The sequence below is a fragment of the Panthera pardus genome, unplaced genomic scaffold (assembly GCF_024362965.1).
Source record: "Panthera pardus isolate Hobbes unplaced genomic scaffold, ASM2436296v1 HiC_scaffold_2, whole genome shotgun sequence".
NCBI classification, from domain to species: Eukaryota; Metazoa; Chordata; class Mammalia; order Carnivora; family Felidae; genus Panthera; species Panthera pardus.
Window position 1 is genome coordinate 67,601,577 of NW_026526765.1, and position 26,137 is coordinate 67,627,713.

General features: G+C 37.5%; 1 long non-coding RNA gene across 1 annotated transcript in view; it reads left to right on the top strand.

The window, feature by feature from the left end:
• LOC109267605 (uncharacterized) overlaps window positions 1-25,891 on the top strand; it is a 114,808-nt gene extending 88,917 nt beyond the window's left edge. The window contains exon 5 of the long non-coding RNA XR_002080195.2: window positions 25,747-25,891. This is a non-coding gene — a long non-coding RNA (uncharacterized LOC109267605). The remainder of the gene's footprint in view (window positions 1-25,746) is intronic.
• Window positions 25,892-26,137: the final 246 nt, after the last annotated feature.

Consider the following 26,137-nt stretch of genomic DNA (forward strand, 5'->3'; position numbering starts at 1 on the left):
CATAACTGAAGGACCAGTTTTTCACCTTCTATGGTTGCTCAACTTTTTTTTTTTTTTTTTTTTTTTTTGAGAGAGAGAGGGTGCAAATGAGAGACAGGCAGAGACAGAGAATTCCACAAGGGGCAGAGAGAGAGGAAGAGAGAGAGAGAGAGAGAGAGAGAGAGAGAAGCAGGGCTCCATCTCACCAGATGTGGGACGTAAACTCACAAACCGTGAGGTCATGACCCCAGCTGACGCCAGATGCTTAATAACTGAGCCACCCAGGTGCCCGACACTTTTTTTTATGTAACTTAAAAAGCATTTAAACTTTTAAACATCACACAGACATCTACTTCTAAACTATAAACTTAAATTTAGATACAATGAGAGTGAGTCAGAGTTAAGTGTAAATTCCATTTTAGAATTCAAGCTCATTCCATTCCTGTTTGTCACAGCCACTTCGTAAGCTACTTGAAGTGGGCTCTAGACCTTTACTGATCTTCGTCTGATCTTCCGCTTTCTTGCCTGGTCAGATCACTTAGTACTGTACTCAGGTGCTATCATTCTCAAAGATGAGGTTTTTGACCCATCCCCTGGGTTGTTTTTCACGGTGATGATGGATTTATGATAATTGATCGACATCTATTGCCATGCCCTTGGGAACAATGGCACACATTTTTTAAAGGTCTTACTGTGGAATTAAGTCAAACTAACTGACTTCTATGCCTCAAACCAACCCTCCCCCCAACTCCAGCATTCATCTATTGAATGTGTTAAAATGAATGAGTGATTAGTTAAGTACTTAAGAGTGTGAAAAGTTCAGTCTGTAGCTGTGATCTGCTTGGAACAGCTGAGGTACAGAGTAGATTCTCAGATTTTGGGATGTCAGCAATGAGTGAGATTTCAGAAAAACAAAAATTGGGGATGCACAAAGGTTTGCTGACTTGATTTTGCTAGGTGTAAATATTTAAAAACCCATAGCCACCATTAACATTAAGAGAAGTCATAATTTATAACAGAATGAACTTTTTGTACTAAAAAGGTTGTAAGGATAATCTTCAATATTAGTATCAACAAATTTAGGATTTTTTAAAATGTTTATTTTGAGAGAGAGAGAGAGTGAGAAAGAGAGTGAGAGAGAGTGCAGGGAAGGGGCAGAGAGAAAGGAAGAGAATCCCAAGTAGGCTCACACTATATACATTCAGACCTCAACATGGGACTTGATCCCAGGTACCCATGAGATCGCGACCTGAGCAGAAATGAAGAGTTGGGCACTTAACCAACTGAGCCACCCAGGAGCCCCAACAAATTTAGCTTTATGAAAACTTCACTCAATCTTGTGTTCATCTAGCTTTCCAAAGCAAATGTTGTAATCAGTATACAAATTCCTGTAGGGATTTTGATTGGAATTACATTAAATTTAATTTATAAATTTAAGGAGAGAAAGAACTTTTTTTTTAAAGTTGAATCTTATCTATGAACATGGTTTGTTTTTTCTAATAACTTAATTCTCCTTGACGCTTTCAGTATAATAACTGCATTTTTTAAGCTTAAAAATCTCTTGTGTATTTTAGGCAGTTTTAATTGCATACTTTTGAGTTTTTGTTACTTTTTTTAAACAGAAAAATGAACAAAAGTTTAATGACATGTACACTTCCTGCATACATGAGAGAGACCCAGGAAACCGAGTAACTTCTTTTTGTTAGTATTTTGGATGGGATTTTTCCCCCATTAACTTCTAATGAGTTATAAAATGTAAAAATAAATATTAGTGTTGGAATATCACTTTGAATCCAGCAGCTTTGCTGAATTAGCTTCTTCACTTTATATCATTATGTTTTGTTTTTCTTGGATTTTTTTATGTAGTAAATTATATCATCTATAAATGATAGTTTTATTTTTTCTTTTCTAATCTTTAGATCTTATTTGCTTTCTTTTGCATTGGATAGGATAGCTATTTAAATTCTTATAGATGAGGAAAATTAGCTTTATATATGTAAATGAGAAAAATGGTAGCATTAGAATTTGTCCAATATTTTAATTCTGAACAATTTATAAGACTATATATAAAACTTAGCAAAATAGAGTATATCATATTACTATTGCTTGAGACAAGATGTTTTCTCAATTCTGCACATAAATTTTACTACATAATGAAAATTATCTCTTATTCTTAATTTCATGAGAATGCTTCTAGGGGTACCTGGGTGGCTCAGTCAGTTAAGCATCTGACTTTGGCTCAGGTCACAATCTCATGACTTGTAGACTCAAGAGCTGCGTCCGGCTCTGTGCTGACAGCTCAGAGCCTGGAACCTGCTTCGGATTCTGTGTCTCCCTCTCTCTCTGCCCCTCCCCTGCTCACTCGCGCACGCTCTCTCACTCTCTCTCAAAAATAGTAAAAATTTTTTAAAGATTAAAAAAAAAAAAGAATGCTTCTAAAGTTTGTCTCTACAAAAGATGTTTGCTGTTTGTTTTAAAGCTCTTCTTATGGAAGTTTTCTTCTATCCCTACTTACCAGGGCTTTTTTCTTTCTTTGAATCTTGAATAAGTATTGTTGCATTTTTATCGTGTCTTACAAAAATCCATTGCAATGATCATTTTATGATCATTTGATATGGCCAAATGTATATATCTTGTCCTTTATGCTTTTCTTGTGAGTTTTTAAATCTCTATTTTCCCCTACATTTTCTAATGATGAACTATTCTTACAAGTCTATTTGGTCATGTTGTATTTTGTTATATAAAGCTACATATATTTAGATACAAAGTTAGACTTGCTTAGCTAATACTTTTTTATAATTGTTGCATTTATGTTCACAATGAGATTTGTTTCTTATTTTCTTGAACTGTCTTGATTTGGCATAAATATACTAACGTCATAAAAATCAGCATTTTTTTTTCTCTTGTTATTTTCTTGAAGAATTTATATAAGATAGGAATTATCTGTGCTTTTAAGTTTAATAAAGTTATATGCTTCTGGCTTTGGGGGAAAGGATATACTAATGTTGGATTTCTTTAGTAAATATTGACCGGTTGAGGTTTTTTAAATTACTGATTGTTCAATACTGGTAGTTCGACATTTCCTAGAAGATTTTCCATTTTATCAAATTTTAATATTTGGTGACATTAAATTTTCTAATACACCTGTATTATTTTTTCAAATCAAAATTACCTATAACGTTACCCCTTTTCATTACTGGTATATTTAATTTGTGTGCTTCCCCTGCCCACCCCCCACTGTTATTCAGTGGATGCAATTTCTTTTTTTCCTCTCTGGGAAATGGAAAATTTCTTTCTAAATCTGATATTCTGCAATATCACTACATTGCACACCAGTGTATTTAATTGGCGTTTTAAAAATGAAGACTCAAATCTTTCTTCACTTCTGGAAAATTCCCAACTATTATCTTTGTAAATATTGAGGAGAGACTCGATTTTATTCTTTATCTGGAATGCCTCTTAGAAGTGTTTCGCACCTTCTCATACTTCCTTTCATTTCTCTTAATGAAATCAAATTTTTTCCTATTCAATTATTTTTTTCTGTTTCATTCTGAAAAAAAAAATGTCCTTAGGTTTCTCTTCATATTCTATTTTCAATTGCTTTTAATATTTCTTCTATTGAGCTTTTTAAAAAATTTCATTTTTATATTGAGAGTGAGGGAGAGAGAGAGTGCTCTTGCATGCATGAGTGGGGGAGGTGGAGAGGGAGAAAGAGACAATCTGAAGCAGGCTCCACACTCAGTGCAGAGCCCCACTCAGGGTTCAATCTCACAAACCATAAGATCGTGACCTGAGCCAAAATCAAAAGTCGGGTGTTTAATGGACTGAGCCCCCTAGGTGCCTTGTCTATTGAGTTTTTTAATATCAGTTTACCATTTTATAACTTTCTGTTTCACAAAAAAAGATTTCTTTATATCTTGGAAGACTTTAAATGTACTCATTTAAGCATCCCTTACTCATTCTCTTATTTCTTTGCTGTGAGTTATGTCTGTTGTCTATTATCTTGATGCAGACATTCTCATATGTTTTACCATTCTTCTCTGTGAGCTCATTTTCCTAGGGCATTATCTTCTCTTAGAGCTCACTTGCGGATACCCTGGATTGTGGAGATTTCCCTTTTTAGCTTTCCTTGGGGGCTTTAAATATCCCTGAGCAAGCTCTTAAGTTTGTGTTTGACTCTGAACTTTTTGGTAGTGTTAACTAGGCCTCTGCAATCATGTGACACATATCCAAGATTCTGGAATCACATGGCTTGAATAGATGATTTGCTTATCAAGTCCTGTTCTCTTGCTTGAAGACCAACCAGTTTTTCACCACAGGGGTAAGACAGGTAATTCTGACTCTTATCCTCAGGTTAGTGTTAACATACACACTCTTGGCTCTGTTCATTCCCAGGATCTGCCTCTTTACCATCAGTTGCCAGACTTCAGCTCAAAATGACTACATTTCTGGCATCTGGGTATTTCTCAGTATTCCTTTCATCCACGCTATGTACATAAATATAAGTGTAGTTTAATATATTTTATTTAGTATTTCTAGTTTACTTGAGTGCAAGTGAGGATTTCAGGTATGTACTTACTATGTCCTGTTGGCTTAGAAATCTCCACAGTGTTTCCATCATACAAACACAGAAAGAAATTTCTTACAGGTCATACGTAACTCATAACTCATAAGGATGAGTTATGTTTCTTACCACAAATCTTAAAACTGAATGTTTTTTTAGCCACTATGTAGTTTGGGTACAGTTTTTTGCTCACTTCTAGCACCTACAGCTACAGAGTCCTGACTGAGCTGCATTTATGTGAGATTTTCCTTTTCTCTGACTCTCGACTTTTAATTTTGTACTTCAGCATTTAATGAGCTTTTGTAAACTTTCTCATTTATTTTTGTAGAATGAGGTGGCATATAAATAAAATTCTGTATTATAATTCTGTTTATTTATATCTGTTGGCCATACAAATCATGACCTCAAGAAGTACAAGAACTGGATTCCTCTTTGAATCTGTACGGGCGGTGTAGTTCCTAGATTGTAGCTGGTGCTCAATAAATGCTGGTTGAGCGAAGAAAAGAAACACCGGTAGTATAACTCTTATTACAACCCTTTACTTATTCTTCCCTTTTCCTTTTATGTGTCAGCCAGGCAAAGTGCAGGTCTGGTTGTTAAGAGTATCAGTGCATGTGGACATGTATTCTCCTTTCTAGAACAAACAAAAATCCCAGACTCACTGTCAAATATCTAGCCTTCTTCCTCATGTATTTTCATTGGAAAATTGATTTGTTCTTTATCATTTATTCAAAAACCATTTTTCAGAAAATTGCTACTTGTCTAAGCACTATGGTAGGCCTCAGTAATTGAATATGAACAAGGCACAAGTCTCTGACTCAAACCTTGCAGTTTGGTAGGTAGAGGAACACTTGCTGGCAGATATTTTAAGCTCCATTGAGAAGCTGGACTGGAAGGTAAGGTCTGCTCAGAAGCCTGAGGGGAAATACATATGGATGGGGTTGGGGAGGAAGACAACCATGCTCAAGTCACTTTGTAGGAAAGGCTCCTACTTGGGCACAAACAAGAAAGAGTTAAGGGGATGAAGTCTTTGTGTTGGAAACCAGTTGATAGAAGGTCCTTGAATAGAATTCAGAGTTCTGCAGGCAAGAGTTGAAAAGCCGAGTCTAAGTATAAAGTCAAGAAATAGTTATTTTTGACAATTCTTAAACGGCAAAAGTAGGGTTTCAGAGGTCAGCAAGATGCCACAAGGCATGCAAAGTAGAGGCTAGAGTTAAATCTTTGGAACAGTAATGCAGGTATTACTGTCTTTTGTTTGGGCCTGACGTCTTGGGTGTTAAATATTGTTATGGACTAAATTATGTCCCAAAAAAATCCATATGTTGAAATGGGAACCCCCAATATGATTGTATTTGGAGAAAGGATGTTTAAGGAGGTAATTAAAGTTAATTAAGGCCTTAAGAGTGGGGTCCTAATCCAATAGGAGTTGTGTCTTTATAAAAAGAGGGAGAGACACCAGGGATGTGTAAACACATAGGAAAGTCAATGTGAGGATATAGTGAGAAGGTAGCCATCTGCAAGCCAAAGAAAAAGGCAAGAAACCCATCCTGTCGACAACTTGGTCTTAGACTTCTAGCCTTCAGAATTGTGAAAAAATAGGTTTCTGTTTTTCAAGACACTTAGAAGTATTTTGTTATGACAGCATTAGCAGACTAATATACATACTCTCTTTTTCTTAAAAGAATTCTAATCTGCTTTGGACAGTAGGTTAGTCTTTGTCATCTGCAACATTTTGCACTTACTCAGTCTTAATGGTCACCAATATCCATCAAAATGTATTTTTCAAAGAGGTATTGTACATCTTATTCTTGCCCTCTCTCTGTTCCTAGCAGGAGATGGGCACAGCATGGTCTGAGGGCAAGGCCCCAGACAATATGGGGAACCAGCTTCCCAGCTTCTAGCTCTGTGCAAACACAGGAAGCATTAATTGCTTACGGCCTCCCTGTCCTTATCGTAACATGTGTGGAACTTGTTACTTTCCATTTTGCATATTGATTATTTCTTGCTTTGCATTCCTGTTCTCAACCTTTATCTTTTGATTGTGTTTCTCCTCTTAACTCTTGAATATATATTTGTGAGCTAAGAAGAAAATGTTATTCTCCACTCTAACACTGCTTTGAAGTATACAAAAATTGTCATTTATTAGAGCAAGTCATTTAAATAATACTAAAATGCATTATTTGGGGTTCTTAAAAAATGTCATTCTTTAAAGATTTGTGAGGTGAGAAAAAAAACCAAACCAAAATGTATCACTACCAAGCTATGATAAAACTAAAAACTTTTGCCAAAGAACACTTGCATAATGAAACAGTTCCTTTTCCCATTAACATAATTGTTTTGCATTAATAGATTTGTTAGTAATGAATTAAATACGGCATAGACCTTTATTTTTCTTTTTTTCTGACCCAGAGCAATAGTCTGCCTTCCTGTAACTTTCATTTATTGGTTCTAGGCCTTCATCTGGATCTGGGCATAAAATGTGAAATCTCTCTTCTACCTGACAGTACTTCCAATATCTCAAGATGATCATCATTTTCATTGATACATCAAATGTGCCATCAAAGAACCCATATTTTTTTTTCACTTTGGCCAAAAACTGTCATGAGAGACTAAATCACGTGCTTAGCTGAAAGTTAGATGTCAATTCACTTTAATTAAATTCAAGTTAGTGAGATGTGCAGGGCTCTAGAGAATAATGTCACAGTTCCTTAGCTGGCTCATACCTCGCTCTCTGTCCCTAATCCATTCTCAACTTGCTGACATTTCCACAGGTACTTGTGCTTAGACTTCAAGGACATGAGGCTGAGACTTCACATCCCTTAGGAGTGATTATTTCAAAATATTTCCCCTAAACATGTCATGTGTTCCCACATTGTTGTGCATTGCATATGTTGGTCCATCTACCTAGACTGTCCTTCTTCCTCTTGACCATTCTTCAAAATTCAGCTCAAATCTAGTGAAAACTATTCCTTAACTCCCCCAGGAAGAGTTCATTGCCCCCAATTTTCTGCTCTAGACACTTGGTTCATGTCCTTCTTCTATCCATTATGTGACTTAAATGTCTGTAAGGGTTTTGAGGGCAGAGACTCTGTCTCTTTAAAATTTTGTATTCTAGGGGTGCCTGGGTGGCTCAGTCAGTTGAGTGTCTGACTCTTAATTTCAGCTTAGGTCATGACTCCAAGGTCATGGGGTCAAGCCCCATCTGGGTCTCTGCACTGAGCATGGAGACTGCTTAAGATTCTCTCTCTCTCTCTCTCTCTCTCTCTCTCTCTCTCTCTCTCTCTCTCGATCTCTCTCCCTCCCTCCCTCCCTCCCTCCCTCTTCTTCCCTCTTTCCCTCCCTCCCTCTCCCTCTACCCCTCTCCCCTGCTGGGCATGCTTGCTCTCCCTCTCTCTCTCTCTAAAAAAAAATTATATTCTCAGTAATTCGTTTATTGAGTTGACCCTCAATAAATATTTGTGGGACACATGTTGCCTGGAGAATGAATGCATGCTCAGATAAAGCTTAAAAACCACAAATTTTTATAAGACAACTAGTCTGATTGAAAAAAAGATAGTAATGGTGGAGGTTGCCAGTAATGAAGGACAAAATCTTTGGGAACAAAACTAATGGCCTCAGATGATTCTGTACCCAATCATAGAGTGTTCAAAAGGAAAATCATTGAGTTAGTCCCAAGGCATATCATGGCCATGGCTATGTCTGCCACAGAGTGGCCTCACAGCACACCAGCAACTTCTTCTGCCTTGCCTTTCTGGGAAGTTCATACTTGACAAGGTTTTGAGTTACACTGCCCTGAATTAGTCACCCCCAGGGTAGGAAGTCCCTGCTTCCTATCCTCTAAGTATCAACACATGTACCTGTATTATGACAGCCCAACTTGTAGTTTACTGTGGCTGGAATTGGGCTAATCATTTATCATATCTTTTATTACACGACCCTCTTTTTCAACCTTTCTTCATGCTGCTTTTCTCTTCCTTCATCATGATTTCCTCTCTTCTTCCTCAAATGACTTTTCCCTTTTCTCTTGCACTTGCCCTTTCCCCTCCTTAAAATCACTTATATCAATAGCCTTTACTATCAAACTGAGGCATGATTTGGGATTTCGGTGCTCTGGGTTTGTTCCAATAATCATCCCATGCTACTTCCTTGTCTCATTTACCCATGCAAATTAGAGAAATATCCACAAGGAAGAGTTTTTGCTTTACCGTAGCCAACTAATTTTAAATGAAATAAAATCTATACTCTTAAATCAACTCTTGTGTTCCAGAACAATATCAGGGGCCCTGGGAAGATAAAAAATAAAAAGGTAATATTTTTCCATCAAAGAACATGAACAAAATCAGATAATCCCAGAGGTGCCTAGACAAGGAGTATCACCCTTGGAGCAGACAGAGGCACAGATGAATCTTTCCTTTTTTTCCCCCCCCCCATATTCTTGCTTCTGCCTAGCTGGCAGGCTGCCCTTAGGTTGTGCAATGTGGAGACCAGGCGTCTCATACTGAAAACAGTAGGGCTTCTTTCCTTTCTTCTCTCCACTCAAGAGAAACCTTTGGGACTATGATTAGCAGTACAATATGTCTGTGAAGAGAAAGAGTAGGAAATTATTTCAGCAGATAGTAAATTAGGAGCTATAGAAGAACATGGTATACATGATCCAGACCAGATCCAGGTCTTTAGAGATAGTGTGATTCGGGTAGAGGTGTCATGAAAGAGAAGGGGATGTAGGGTTTGGGGAAGAGGAACTCTTTGGAACCAAATGGAAGGTGTCCTTTGGCACTTTTATGCCTCAGCCTGACCTTGGGATGGAATTATGTCATTGCTCTATCATTTCAATTATTTCTATGAAATGTGTTATACACAAATATAGATGTGAACCATTCTAACAACTCCAGGATATTTGAAATGGAACCACAAAATAAATGGACATAATTTGGAAATTTTTGAGATTTCAAGTACTGGTGAGGATGAGAAGCAGTAAAGATGGGGATGCTTTTATATTATTGAGGAGAGTTTAAATTGGTACATAACTTTGGGGAACATTTAGCAACATTTGGTAAAACTGAATACTCGTGTAGCCTTTGACTCAAACATGTCACTGCTAAATTTATATCCTAACGTGGAGGTGGGCAAAGTTTTTCTGTAAAAGACAAGATGATAAATATTTTCAGATTTGCAAACCATCTGACAGAAACTCAGATTCTGTCACAACTACTGAACTCCACCACTATAGTGTGAAGGCACCTATAGACAATGTATAAACAATGAAGCATGGTTGTATTCCAATAAAACTTTATTGATGAAAACAGATGGCAGGCCAGATTTGGCCCACAGGCATGGTTTCTGATCCTGCACTAAAGAAACAATAATATACACAAAGGTAAATGTACAAAAATTTTCAAAATGGCACTGTTGGTAATAGAAAACAATAGAAACAACCTTAATTCCATCACTAGAGAAATGGACAAATGAATTGTTACATATATGTTCAATGAAATGCTATAACAGAATAAACAAGAACCCTATATCATCATGGATAAATCTCACATAATGTTTATACAGGAAGGATGCAGACATAATTATACAATGTAAAGTTTTAAATATAGAAAACAATTATATTGTTTTGAGACACATGTAGTAAAAATACAAAGACATTTTTGAGAAAGACAAACACGAAATTTAGGATAATGATAAGCTATGTGGAGAAAAAGGTAGTGCTGCCAGGGTGGGACACATTGGAGACTTAAACTGAGATTTAATGTTTTATTTCTTAAGCTCATGGAGGATAAACATATGCGTAAATGAGTGCTCATTATATTCTAGACTTTTTGTATGTCTCAAATATTTTATGATTGAAAAAATTTCTAGGGGTTTTAATTTTGAATGCCTTTGCATTGAGCTGCAGCTTTTGACCCGATATGCAGTTGCAATTACCTTATCTCATTCAATGGTGTGGCCCACATAGTCAGTCCAGGGGTGTTTGATAGCACATTTAACATAAAAACATTTGTGCTGGACGATGAAAATGCTTTCAATAGCTCTGGTCTTTCAGCAACACTTTGATTTGTGATTGGAATAGGTTGCTATGGAAAATTGCTGGCTGAGAGGAGAAAGGGTTTTTAGGATTTTGTTTTTCCATTTATTCATTTTTATACTTTACCATGACTTCAGTTTTCTTGACTAGATTCCATGGTTTCATTGTTGTTCTGTTTGGTTTTCTTTTTCTTTGAACATTCTAGTAAGAGATTCACCAACAATCTTTGTCCTTTATTTCACATCTTAGTTGGATGAGTTTAGGTCACCAAATCTTCCAAGTTAGGTGACTTTCTTGTTCTCCAGAGAGGATGAGACAAATTGGAAGTGCCTTCCACATGGGGAATTGATTAAGTTCAGATTTTTCCCACACTGGGAAGATGCTGATTTGGATTCATAGTCATGATATGAGTCAGCCGCAGCTGGGAACATATCGTCCACTTACAGTGAGCTGTTCCATACTTGGGAAAGGTGACAGATGGACGGGGCAGGAGAGAGAAGTATTGGATTTGTTCTAGTATTTAGGAATTTTTTCCATAAATACATGCCTTGGACTACCACTCACTTTTGCATGGCCCTTAGGCACAGCTGTCTGGGAAGGACTCTTGTTTTTGTCTGTACTGGGCACAGAAGAAAAATGGTCTTTGAAGTTGATGAAATTGAAATATCTAGGAGAGATTCTAGCCAACTGATTGTTGACATAGAAGCAAATACCATCAGGGCATCTCTAATGTAGCCTATATAGGCAGGATTGAGTTACAACAAAGACTAGAAGCATATAGTTTGTATGGTTGTTGTGCTAAAACAGTGAGAGTTAATTTCAGTGTGAATTGGCCTGTGTTTATTCAGCACACTGCATTCTATTTTCTCCACAGCTGTTCACTGCCATACATTTCTGATCCAAAATACAAAGTTGTCCAAAAATTGTGGAACACATTGACCTGATCTTCCCACTAGGGAAATAGCATTACAGGAAAGATGAGATTATTAGAATAAGGCTTTTGTGGGAAATTCAATATTTCTGGATTTGTAGGAAAGATTAGTTTCCTACCTCTCTCTACAGCAATTTATCTTCATTATTAAAATCTGAGACTAACAAATGTGTTTTCCAACAAATGTAACTTTGATATTCAAAGAATTTAATAGGACTCTTGAAAACTGAAATGGCAGCAAATATTGAGTTAGAAATTATGAGTAATGAGAATGAGGGTCATGGGTATGGAATGCAGAGTGTAAACACACTAACTGGTAGTAAATTTAGTAGAGGGGTCTAGGAAAGTCTCAGCAACTCATGACAAGATCTATTTAAAAAAACTCAAGAAAGAAATGTATTTAATTACTTATAGATGTACATGATAAATAAAATATGCTGTCAAAATATTGCTTGCTAAGATGCTTTACTTGAAGGTATGTATAAAAAAAATTACCAAATTAATGCACTCTTACAAGAAGTGATTACCTCTTAGAAGGAGAAAGAGTATAGTGTGTCGAATAAGAGCCTGGTGTTTGTAGCTAGGTTCTAACCACTATAGATACCACCTTGCTAGTTTCTCTTTGAAATTTAGTTTTTGCACCTGTAAAGAACAGATTAATTACTTACATTCATTATAAAGATTTAATAAGATACTATAAAACAGTGTAATTCCTGGCACTGCCAATCAACACTCAATTCATATCTGTTACGACTACATTATGTAATTGTCATGTCACATTTCTTATTAGTAGAACTAAGGTAGACAATTTAGTTCTTAATTGAAAGAGCAATCTGAATTAATGAGATCTGAATTAAAGAAGTTTTTCTCTAGCAAGTTTGGCATTTTGGATCTCCAAAGACAATGCTTTAATTAATTTTAAGAAAGCATTTTATTTATGTATTTATTTTTGAGAGAGAGAGAAAGAGAGAGGGAGAGAACCAAAGTGGGGGAGAGGCAGAGAGAGAGGGAGACACAGGATCCAAAGCAGGTGCCAGGCTCTGAGGCATCAGCACAGAGGCCAACACGGGGCTCAAACCCATGCACTGTGAGACTGTGACCTCACTGTGAGACTGTGACAGTCAACTGACTGAGCCATCCAGGTGCCCCAGGAAAACATTTTAAAGTAGCTACTGTGTATAGTCAACTATGAAATATTATGGAAGAAGAATTAAAAAAACAGGGATTTCCATAGTTTTACATTATTTCTTTGAATTTATACCTTTTAAAATGTCAAAGTTACGCTTGTTGAGAACATTAAAACTATAGAATGTGCTTCTGATTACAAATAGCCACTGCCAGGGGTGCCTGGGTGGCTCAGTCATTTAAGCGGCCAACTTCAGCTCAGGTCATGATCTCACGGTCTGTGAGGTCGAGCCCCGCGTCGGGCTCTGTGCTGAAGGTCAGAGCCTGGAGACTTCTTCAGATTCTGTCTGTCTCTCTCTCTCTCTCTCTCTCTCTCTCTCTCTGCCCCTCCCCTGCTCATGCTCTGTCTCTATCTCAAAAATAAATAAAAACATTAACAAACAAAACACAAATAGCTACTGCCATAGGAGAATTAAAGTTTATTAGCTAAATTGTGTTTTAGAAAAGTATTTGGAATAATAGTGCAGAGATTAGCATTTTCTTATTCTTCGTTACAAGAACTTTTATGTTTCTCAGTTGGTTGGGTTTGATTTTGGCTTCCCAGTGGGTTGACTATAAAACTCAGAAGGACATATGATTGGAAGGAGAAGCAGAAATAATTTTGGAAGAAGTTGGGCTATTCTTTGGGTGGAGATGGGATCAATGGGAATTTATTTTCTCATTGGGCAGGAGAGCAAAGAGGAAATACAGTGCTCTCTGAACAATTGTCAACCCCTTAAAAAATGAGCTCTGGGGGCGCCTGGGTGGCTCAGTCGGTTGAGCGTCCGACTTCAGCTCAGGTCACGATCTCACGGTTCGTGAGTTCGAGCCCCGCGTCGGGCTCTGGGCTGATGGCTCAGAGCCTGGAGCCTGCTTCCAATTCTGTGTCTCCCTCTCTCTCTGCCCCTCCCCCATTCATGCTCTGTCTCTCTCTGTCTCAAAAATAAATAAACATTAGAAAAAAAAAATTAAAAAAAAAAATGAGCTCTGGCAGGGGCAGTACTGAGGCAACTCCATATGCCTTCTTCACAAGGAACTTTACTGGAAAGAATGAGAATAGAGCTGGAGGAAATGACCAATTCTACATGACAACGGAGAAGTTTTCAGGGGACTATCTTTTACTGTCTCCTGAGAAATGAATGCATTGTGTGTAAAATGAAAAACTGTATTTCATGGTGGTGTTATTCAGATCACCTAGGATTTAATATGATTGGCTATTGTTGATAATGCTGCTATAAACATCAGGGTGCATGTGTCCCTTCCAATCAGTATTTTTGTATCCTTTGGGTAAATCCCTAGTAGTGCAATTGCTGGATTGTAGGGTAGTTCTATTTTTAGCTTTTTGAGGAAACTCCACACTGTTTTCCAGAGTGGCTGCACCAGTTCGCATTCCCACCAATGGTGTAAGAGATTTGCCCTTTCTCCACATTCCCACCATCATCTATTGTTTCCTGTGGTATTAATTTTAGCCATTCTGACAGGTATGAAGTGATATCATTGTAGTTTTGATTTGTATTTCCCTGATGATGAGTAATTTTGAGCATCTTTTCATATGTCTGTTAGCCATCTGGATGTTTTCTTTGAAAAAATTGATGTCTTCTGCCCATTTTAAAACTGGATTATGTGTTTTTTGGGTGTTGAGTTTGATAAATTCTTTATATATTTGGATACTAACCCTTCATCAGATAGGTCATTTACAAATATCTTCTTCCATTCCAAAGGTTGCCTTTTAGTTTTGTCGATTGTTTCCTTCGTTGTGCAGAAGACTTTTATCTTGATGAAGTCCAAATAGTTCATTTTTCCTTCTGTTTCCCTTGCCTCTGGAGACATATCTAGAAAGAAGTTGCTAAGGCCGATGTGAAAGAGGTTACTGTCTATGCTTTCCTCTAGGATTTTAATGGTTTTCTGTGTCACATTTAGGCCTTTCATCCATTTCAAATTTACTTTTCTGTATGGTGTAAGAGTGGTCCAGTTTTATTCTTTTGCATGTTGCTGTCCAGTTTTCCTAACACCTTTTGCTGTAGGGGCTATCTTTTTTCCATTAGATATTCTTTCCTGTTTTGTCAAAGATTAGTTGAACATATAGTTGTGGGTCCATTTCTGGGCTTTCTATTGATCTGTGTGTCTGTTTTTGTGCTGGCACCATACTATCTTGAACACTAGAGCTTTGTAACATAGTTTGAAGTCTGGAATTGTGATGCTTCCAGCATTGCTTTTCTTTTTCAAGATCACTTTGGTTATTTGGGGTCTTTTGTGGTTCCATACAAATTTTAGGATTTTTTGTCCTGGCTTCTGTGAAAAATGCTGTTGGTATTTTGATAGTAATTGTGTTAGATGTGTAGATGTTGGGTAGTATAGACATTTTAACAATATCTGTTCTTCAAATCCATGAGCCCAAATGTCCATCAACAGATGAATGGATAAAGAGGATAGAGTATATATAGTGGAATATTACTCAACCATAAAGAATGAAATCTTGCCATTTGCAACAACATGGATGGAGCTAGAGATTATTATGCTAAGTGAAGTAAGTCAGAGAAAAACAAATACCATATGATTTCACTCATATGTGGAATTTAAGAAACCAAATAAATGAACATAGTGGGGGAAAAAGGGAGAGGGCAAACCATAAAACAGACTCTTAACTATAGAGAACAAACTGAGGGCTGCTGGAAGGGAGGTGGTGGGAGGATGGGTTAAATGGGTGATGGGTATTAAGGAGGACACTTGTGATGAGCACTGGGTGTTGTATGTAAGTGATGACATTAAATCCTACATCTGAAACTAATATTACACTGTATGTTAACTAACTGGAATTTAAATAAAAACTTGAAACTATATTTAAAAAAAGGCCTTACATTAAAGTTACCTTTTATTTTTAATTGTTTCCTTTGCTATGCACAATTTTTTTTTTTTTTTGATGTAGTTCCAATAGTTTATTTTTGCCCTTGTTTCTCTTGCCTCAGGAGACCTATCTAGAAAGAAGTTGTTCAGGCCGAGGTCAAAGAAGTTAGTGCCTGTGTTCTCTTCTAGGATTTTAATGGTTTCCTGTCTCACATTTAAGTCTTTCATACATTTTGAACTTATTTTTCTGTATGGTATAAGAAAGTGGCCCAGTTTCATTCTTTTGCATGTTGCTGTATAGTTTTCCCATCACCATTTGCTAAAGAGACTGTCTTTTTTTTCCATTGGTATTCTCTCCTGTTTTATTAAAGATTAATTGACCATATAGTTGTGGGTCAATTTCTGGGTTTTCTCTTCTGTTCTATTGATCTATGTATCCGTTTTTGTGCCATTACCATACTGTCTGGATCACTAGAGCTTTGTAATATAACTTGAAGTCTGGAATTGTGATGCTTTCAGCTTTGCTTTTCTTTTTCAAGATTGCTTTGGCTGTTTGGGGTCTTCTGTGGTTCCACACAAATTTTAGGATTGTTTATTCTAGCTCTGCATAAACCTTCTGCCCAAAAGAAAAAAAGAGAAAGTAAAGAAAAAGAAACTGATAAGTACAAGCAATTGAAAAGTCATATAGTTTTCTCCTGAAAACATCATTGTGCTTAGAGCAACTTTCAACTAACATCTTCGTTTCATTAAGATGTAAGTTTAATAAGTAGCAACAAAGAAAAAAAATGGAAAGAAAAAAAAAGCTTTAACATGAACGTTCTTTAAAATCCATAGCTCTATACATATATAAATTAATATTGTGGGAAACTTCAATGTAAGGCCCATATTTAACTCCATACACATTTGTCATTTGTAATTTTGGAAGTACTTTGTCAAGGTTCATTTGAGGATCTTGTTTTTTTTGGAGCAGCTGGTGGAATAAATTCGATGCCTGTTTTGTGTTTGTTGTGTGAGTGTGAGTGAGTGAAAGAAAGTAAAGGAAAAAGGAAACTGAATTAAGTTGACAAGATCTCACCAATGGATGATTAGTAGAATTGGCAATTCCATATTGGTAAGTATTCTAACTTTTACAAATTTAGTTCTTACATACATGTGTTATGTCACATCACAATCTTTTTGAAGAGTTTCCTCTCCCCCACTCTCCGTCCATTTAGTTTGGGTGGGGCTCACACTGGCTAACTCTAAGGAAGAGGATATATTTCAAGTCAGATTAATGACCATATCATTTGTCCTTGGTCACTGTGATTGGTTCAGAGTTGGGGACAAGATGTAAGGTAAGCCAATGCTATCTAAATAGGCTTGCTAAACTGGTTTAGATCATTTCCATCTTTTTACAGAAACCTTGACTGAGAATAAAGCAGATACTGAGGAAAACAGGGCTGTGAAATAGAAACACAGTGTACTAATGATATCATGTGGGACCCTGGATCCAACTATTCAAAAGCCAAATTCATCTCTTACATTCCTAGTTATATGTGTCAATGATTTCATTTTTGTGGTTAATTTATTTTGAAGTTGGTGGCTGTCATTTCCAACAAAGATATTCTTTTCCATTTTCCTCTCTTCTTCCATCTTTCCTTTTCCATTTTCCTTCCCTTTCCTTTTTATCCTTTCTTCTCTTCCTTTCCCTCTTACTTAAGAGTTCTTCAAAAGAAACTACAGCAAATAGGATCAGGTCATACAAGGCACTGAAAACTAAGATAAATGTTGGACTTTATCATGTATATCCTAAAGCTATTTTATTTTGGAAATACATAGCATGATAAGAGTTGTACATTAGGATGATTATTTGGGTAGAAGTGCATAGTAAACACTGATAAATGAAGAGAATACATACATGAAGAGTGATGAGGGTGTTACCTAAACTTAAAGAAAGAGTTATTGCCTTGGTGTGTTAATCTATTGGGATAGAGATGTAGGAATAGATACAAATAATAAAAATTTTTAAGAGAGACATAGGTGGAAATTGCTAGCTAATCAAATAAGAGGGATAACGGAGAGTTGAAGATGATTCCGAGATATTGAGTATATAATGATTGGGACTTGGATGCAATAAAGGATTATTGTAAATAGAGAAATGGTAGGGAAGGTGAATTCATTGAAAGTTGAGTTTTGTTCTTGCTGAATTTGAGTAAGGACTTGAAGAAACTGGTTTGGAACTCAGAGACATCATTGTTGAAAATAGCAATTTGGAAGTCCTAATCAAAGGGATCCTTGATGTGGGCTAGAAGAGAATGTTGTAGGCAAGAGAATGCATTTCACAGAAAGAAGCGTAACTGAAACCTAGTGTATCCTGACAAATGTTAGCTGCTATTATTGTTGAAGAGTGAGCAATAGTAGGGTGCTTTCTTAATGTGGTATTGAATTCACCAGGGGACAGAATGGAGATGCAAAACGGGAACCAACTGTCAAAGCTGCATAGAAAGTGGAACATGCACACTTGCTGTTATTCAATGGCACAAACTGCTCTGCAGTGAATGAAAGACACCTGCAGTGTTGTAGTACAGTGCAGCCAAGACACCAGGAAAAGCAACAGAGCCTATTTTAGAGACTGTTTTTAACCAGCATCAGGGGTCTGAGTAATGACTCTGTCACATGTGATCATGACTCTCACTTATCAGATGGGAATACAAATCTCATGAGACTTTTTTAGGTGAAAAAATTCAGAATGTCCACAATTGAAGCAAATATGAGTAATTTTTGTTTTAGTGTTATCTGATGTCATTCTCAATAACAATATTAAATTATATTAAACATTTTATGGTAAGCATCAGAATTAAAATTTTATTAACAACTAGCTATCAAATACTGGCAAACACTTTTTCCTAAGAAGATTACCGTAAGAAAATAAAGAAAATATCTGTTGTGAGGATAAGTTAATAAAACCATATTTATGAGAAAAAGATAATGCCTTATGGAGTTGATCCCTGAGACAGGTACTCTTAACACAAAAGCAAAAAAAAAAAAAAAAAAAAAAAAAAAGGTAGTTTTGTAGTTTTGTTACTTTACAAAATGTTGGACTGAACATTACCAAGAGTCAAATCCTGAGTCCACACATGGTGCAGATTAATCAGTAGTAAGTATATTATTGTGTCCATATAATAAAAGTTAAATATCTTTAGGAAAGAAAATATAGAATCTATGTAGACAATAACAGAGTTGAAAGATTTACTCTCCATTGATTGGATTCTCTTAGGTCAACTTCTTAAATTACTTCTAAGACATGTAAGCCATGCTCCAGGTCAGAATCACTAAGGCTTTTAGCTATTAATCCCATTCTTAGATGTCCTGTCATAAAGTTCTAATACCAGCTTTGTATTCATTAATTGTAAAAAGTATCAAGTACTAAATTGACCCCCACTTCCACCTCCAAATTTGTATGTTGAAATGTTAACCCCCAGTACCTCAGAGGGTGACTGTATTTGGAGATTAGGTCTTTAAAGAGGTAATTAAGTTAAAATGAGGTCATTATAAAGGACCTAAATTTAATATGATTGGTGTCCTTATGAGAAAAAGAGATTAGGACACAGACACACATAGAGGGAAGACCCTGTGAGGACATAGGGAGAAGACAGCCATCTACAAGCCAGAGAGAGGTCTCAGAAGAAACCAGCCCTGCTGGCACCTTGATCTTGGACTTTGTGTCTAGAATTGTGAGAAATAAATTTCTGTTGTTTAAGCCACCCACTCTGTGTTATTGTGTTATATACAAAAGCCCTAGAAAACTAGTACAAAAAGGTATGATTTTGAGCTTTCACTCCAGGTATTAAACTCCTGATTGTAACAAGATAATTAAACAATCAGACAATAAGCCGGATAAGCCAGATGATTTTTTATTGATTTCCTCCTTTATAATTTGCAGTTGTTTGGGAAAGGGAAGTTTGTCCATTTATTTGCTTGTAACCCAGAGGTGGCTGGGATCCCATAGTCATTCTGGTTTTTTCCAGGAACAACCTTGAGGCAGGAATCCCTTTTCTCCTTATCCAAAAAAAGAAATTGATGTCATAAAACAAAAATGTACATTCTGGTGTACTTTGGGTGGTCTTCCCTGGGTAGGCAATTCTCTGTGCTCTCTATATTGTCAGAGATGATTGCTGGGAGAAATAGGCACTGTTTGCATGATTCCACTGGCAGAGGACAACTGGAGGCTCATGCCTGGAACTCTTGACTGCTGTCCTATGTGCATCTTTCCTTGGCTACTTTTTGACCTATAACCTTTCACTATAATAAATAATAACCATGAGTATAATGGTTTTTGCTGAGTTCCCTGAGTCTTCTAGCACTGTGTTGAACCTGAGGATGGTCTTGGGGAAACTCAAACTTGAGACTGGTGCCAGAGAGGGTCTTAAGGACCCTCTGACCTTGCATTAGGTTTTAAAAGTGAAGGTGGTCTTAGATACTCCTAATCTTTGCACTAGGTCACTCACCTTTTCTTTCTATCCTGGAGCCAGGGCCCATCCTGAGGTGCATTAGCTGGTGGTGGGTGGTAGAGAAAGCCACACCTGTTTTTGTTCTATAAGATGAAAGGGAAGGGAGGTATATGTCTACTGAGCTCTTTTCTTGTGGGCCTGGAAGATTAGATAAACAAAGAGACTCTGATCCCCTTGTCAGTAGAACCTCATGCCTGGTGATAGTTGCCTGTCATCTCTCTGCTATCTGGTGGGCTGATGGGATAGAGGGCTTGGCATTTTTTTAAAAGTTTATTTATCTTGAGAGAAAGAGAGAGAGCACAAGCAGGGGAGGGGCAAAGAGAGAGGGAGAGAGAGAATCCCAAGCGAGCTTGGTGCTGTCAGTGCAGAGACTGACAAGGGGCTTGAACTCATGAATCGTGAGATCATGACCTGAACCGAAATGGAGTCTGAACCTTAACTGACTTAGCCACCCAGGCACCCTCAGAGGGTGTGACATTTAAATCAGGAAGTGGAAAAGGGAGTGATAACTCCCAGTTCAATAATGGTTTTTGTTTTATTTTTTCTTTTATTTCCATTCTTAGACTAAATTTTGTTTTTGCTATCTCACAGTTCTCTTTCAGGTGAGGTATATTCAACATCTTTATTATAAAAGGGTGGATTCCTTAAATCAATTTTTCAGTTTATATAACAAGTAAATTTACTTTGGAGGAGTAGTTTTGTTATGAAAACCTACTATACTTTGCTTTTAGAGTGGCCAGCAATGGGAATTCTTGGAATGAATTAATGCAGATTTGGATATACAGTTGATTTTCATTGTTGCAGTTGTAGTCTATACTGTACTCATGTTGTGTTTTATAAAGCTGCCATATACACTGAATTAGTGAATACTGAACCATTGCCCCTAGGGAAAATACATGGTTAGTTTCCTGCCAATGACTGGTCATAGCATTGTATCAACTGATCAATAACCTTGTTTTATGTATGCTTCTCTGTAAAGACACCTTATTTAATATACTGTTGATTCAGTAACTTTGACCTCATGGCCAATAACACTACAACTTATGCCTGAGAGAAGCTTATCTAACACATTTTTTTTCTCCCTTAAGCACATCACAGTCTTCTTGCACTCAGGAGCACTAGAAGCACTTTGACACTACTCTTGGGCCCTTTTAAACTGTAGAATCACTGACAAAAGGCACAAAACTGTGAAAAATGTGCACTAAATAGATCATGAAAAGAATACTTAGTTACAGTATGAGAGCTGAAACAAGAAGGCAGAACATTGCATTGTTTGACCTCATCTGGGAACTTGCACATGGAGCAACTCAAATTTTTGGCACTCGATGCCTACTAATGCCTGCAAAAGTCCTGCGAGTATTGATTTTGGGCTTACAAGTAGATTTTAGCAAGTAGGCAAATTCACAAATAATGAGGATTGACTATCATCTGAGGAAAATGATGATTGTTCTAAAATATCTTTAAAAGGAAATTGGTACTTTGGTTATGATGTTAATGTCTCTGTAAGAAATGAGAGCTTCTTATATTTTTCCCCATCATTCCAAAAGGGATAAGGCCAGAATCCCTATTCCTGTGACCTACCTAATGTGTCAAATGTGTGCTATGAGAAGTCCTCAGTCTTGGTAAGGAATTTGGCTTGTTTGCTAGATGGTATTCCATTCTCGGGCATGTGAGGATCCATGGACTCTCTATCAGGAATAAAAGTTATTGTGAGGAGAGAGGTAGAAAAGGAAAGAAGAAGATGGTTTCTAGGTACTATTGATTAAAAAACAATCTGTGAGTCTACTTAGATTATGACTAAAGTAGTAAGATCAGAACCTCTCCAGTGATGGACTGATCCGGACTGCTTTTCCAGCTATTGTAAGGCATGACAGTAGGGCTCCACTCTTTTTTCCCCCCAATAAAGACTTTACTTCTACATATTTGCAATAGAGATGCCATCATCTTTCTTAATTGCTTTGCCAGAAGGTTCTGCGAGTATTGTTACAGTTCATGGATGACCTCTGAGCTGCTGACTGCAGTAGATTGAGTCTTCAATCAGGAACAATAATAATGGTAGTGAGTACTCATGGAAAGCTTTTTATGCTCTAAATTCTGTTGTAAGCCCTTTACATTTTTGAAGGCATTTCAACCTTATAATAGGCCTTTGAGGTTAGAAATAGTATCATTCCCAGTTTCTGGATGAAAAAAATGAGGCATAGTTTAGGTAATTTGCTCCAGAAGACATACATATAGTAAGTGACAGATTTAAGACTCAAACAAGGCCATCTGCTTACAGAGCTCATACTCATACTGTTCTTTCTCAAGGAAGAAGCAAACTTAGAAAATTTTTAAGTTCAAATTTCACTTGTCTAGATGCTAAGATTAACTTTTTTAAATTGAACTAAAAGCTGTATAATCTATTATAAAATAAAACAAAAATGAGATGCAGTTACTGACAATATCTCACAGTGTAGATTTGAGTAGTTTGGGTTTATAAAGTGTTTATCCAACTTTAGCGTTGGATAATTAGTGTTCAGCAATCTGATGACCCATATGATAATCCTCATGTGCAGCAAGTAGAACAGGGAGAGGATGTAAGGATCCATTTGTGAAGGTCTTCATATTACAGACAAGGAATATGGACAAAGGATTGGAGTGCCCAGTGAGGTGGATAGTGAGAGACAGAAGTCTAGTGTCCTTGGGGAGGATGGCCAGGGAGGAGTGTGTTACTACAAGAACTCAAAGGCTACGGCCAGGGTGACTGGTAATCTAAGAAGGGCTGGATAGACACAAGGCCAGAGGAAATACTGAAGGATAGCTGAGCCAGAGAGGAGTCAGAAGGCAGAGGGGCAGATAGATGTTGAGGTTAAATTACATGAGCAAGACAGGGAAGCCAGAAATGGCAGAAGTCAGCATAAGGAGCATTTCAAAAGGAAGGACTGAGAAGTCAATAGCAGGTCAAAAGTCAATGGTCAGTTTTGGACAACCTAAATCTTAAGTAGGCAGGTGATTGGGGCTGCAGAATGGTGGGCCCAGTGAACCCACAAGGGGTGTGGATAAGAGGCTGGTGTCAACCCGGATGGAGAGCTACCTGGTAGGACAGGAGGAAGGGCAGATGGGGCACAAGGATGGAAGTAGAGAAGCCAGAAAAATGTCCTTGGCACATTTCTAGATAGAATCAGAGACCTGGGAAGAGGGTATTCCTTTGTTTGGGGAAAATAGATGGGTCCTTCGGTTACCCAGGAGTTCTATTTTATAATTTACATAGTTGCCTTATCTTTGACCAGAGCGATGTCTCCTAGAACTTAGTTGCTTTTGGGGGGAGGAAGGATGTTTCATGTTTCTTTCCTCTGCGTGCAGTTAAATAGCTGTGCCTTATGCTGATATTTTTTCCCCGGGTAATGTATGATTTTGTGGGGAGAAGGGAGTAAGTGTTGAGAGTTCTGTGTAGGAACTTTGTATTTGAAAGGGAGAGTAGGAATGATCATTACTTTATGCTGGGGAAGAGATCAAAAAAAGCATTTAAAAGGCTTGTACAATTCAACTTTGATTCATTTGTTCAGTGAATTGTGGTTGAGCTCACTTACCACATGGAGGATTCTGCTGTGGGAATTACTCTAGTGAGAAAGACAGATATGACCCCTGGACTCCTGGAAGATACATTGAGTTGCTAAGTTAACTGAATAAAATTGTCTTCTTAATTTTTGGTGTCCTTTAAAACTGAAAACCTCAGAATGTACTGAAGTATAACTTCTAAGCTCTGCTGTAATTATGTCATGGATGATAGTAAGACTTTCTTTCTTTCTTAATTAATTACATAAGACCACTCTCTTCTTCTGAAGGTAGAAGGTACTATTCTCCTGAAGGGACATTACTATTGCCAGTTATCTTGTAAAAAAACAAAAAAAAAACAAAAAAAACAAAAAAGTTCGTCCAAGAGTAGAAAATGAAAGGGAATTAGACCCTGGACCCTAGGGAAGGATAAACAGTTCTCTGGGGCCTCAAGTCTAGTTTCCAAGAGCAAAGAGTCAAGAATACTTTCATTGGTGGGAATAAGTTGGTTTCTGTCCATGGAATCCGCTCTTGGATTAGTCAAGGAGATACCTGGATGGGCCTAGAACTGCTGACGTTGAAAGGAACCATGGCTAGTAGGATTGTAATTTACTTTGTTTGCTATATTTCAATGACTTTTCTATGCTCCTTTAGTAGAAAATTTGTCAAAAGTTGTCCTTTGGTCTCTGCTTTCTCTGTAGAGAATTAAGAGGATTTTAATTGTGCATTTGGGATGCAGCTGTGAAAGCAGCATGGCAATGGGTACTATACTGGATTGAACAGTGCCCCCTTCCCCAAATTCATGCTATCTCCAGAAGCTCAGAGTGTGACTTTATTTGGAAATAGGGCTATTGTCGATGTAATTAGTTAAGATGACCATACCCCGTAATTCAGTATGGCTGGTGTACTTAAGAGGCACAGCGACAGACGTGGAAGAGAATATGTGGAAGACAAGGATGAGGCAGAGATCGGAGTGATGTGTTTATGAGCCATGGGGTACCAAGGATTGCCAACAACCACACCAGAAACTAGGAAGAGGCAAGGAAGGATTCTCTCTTTGAGCCTTCAGAGAAAGCATGGTCCTGCTGACCCCTTGATTTCTGACTTCTAGTCTATAGAACTGTGAGAGAATGACTTTCTGTTGTTGAAACCACCCAGTTTGTGATCCGTGGTTATGGTAGCTACAGAAAACTAATACAGACTCTTATTCACATGTGCCTAGAACATACCATTAAAATGATAGAGGACTGTATTCCCTTCTTCTAAGAACCATAAGAGACTCTTAAAAAAGGGTTTATGCGATCTGAAGAGAAACTAGAGCACGAGAGAGAGACTCTTAAAAACTGAGAATAAACCAAGGGTTGATGGGGGTGGGAGGGAGGGTTAAGTGGGTGATGGGCATTGAGGAGGGCATCTGTTGGGATGAGCACTGGGTGTTGTATGGAAACCAATCTGACAACAAATTTCATATTAAAAAAAAAAGATGTACATTTTACATTTCTGAAAAAGGGGTGGGAATTACAATTATAGCCTACATTTTTAATGTAATTGTTGCAGGAATAATCTTACCTCAAACAAGACAGGACCTTATTTTCCCCCCACAGTTCAATTAATTTTTATTTTATTTCATTGATGTGGCACAAACTTAAGATGTCCTCATTCCCTCACCCCCTAAGATTTATAGCTACATTTCAAAGTACATGTGTAGTAAGTACTACTGTGTGGAAGGGGGTAAAGCTACATTTGTCTGGGCAGCATCTTTCCCTGCTGGGAATGTCCATCCTCCTCTCTAGGTATCAGTCCTTGGTCTCTGTGGGTCTATTGAGATTCTCTGTTCCTTTGCTCCTGGCCTTCCAGGTCTATTGGTATTCTTTGGTAAGTGCAAACCATGCTAGGGTATAGAGATCTCTAGGGTGTTGTCTAGGGTCCTATTTCCTACATTAAGTAAACAGCTTCTCTCTTTTAGTGTTTGGGGATTGGATAGAATATTTTTTTAATCTCTACCTTTTTGCTGTCACCTCTCTTCCATGTGGTTATGAACACAGCCTGGTGGCTCTGAGTGTAAGGTAGGGAAGGGAAAAGTGGGGAAATATTGGTGGGAAATTATCAGTTAGCTTTCAAAAATGCTGTACATCTACATTTCTCTTCTAGAAAAATAATTACTAAAACTACCCTCAAAAATCCTATAAAAGTCCTCTTTCTTTTCTAGGTGGCCCTCTCAAGCTCCTCCTACTCACCCACATCACCATGCTTTGCGTCTCCATCCAGAATGTGTTCTTCGAGGACAGTAACTCCCACAGGCAAAGCAGCATCTGGCCGTGTGGGTGATCTATTCTTCAGCCTCTCAAAGATGTGTAGGTAAGTCTCGCTAAAGTTACTGCCTCCTCCATCTTGGGTTTGCTGCTTGTTCCCGCTAAAGTTACTGCCTCCTCCATCTTGGGTTTGCTGCTTGTTCCCCCCATGATGTTCTCTGTCCTTCCAGGACAGTCCTACTATCTCCAGGTTGCTCAGGCACCCGCACTGGCACAACAGTCCACTTGGAATAAATCTCTGTTGGGCCTCACATAAATCAAATACTAAGCAGCTCATTGCTTAAGGCA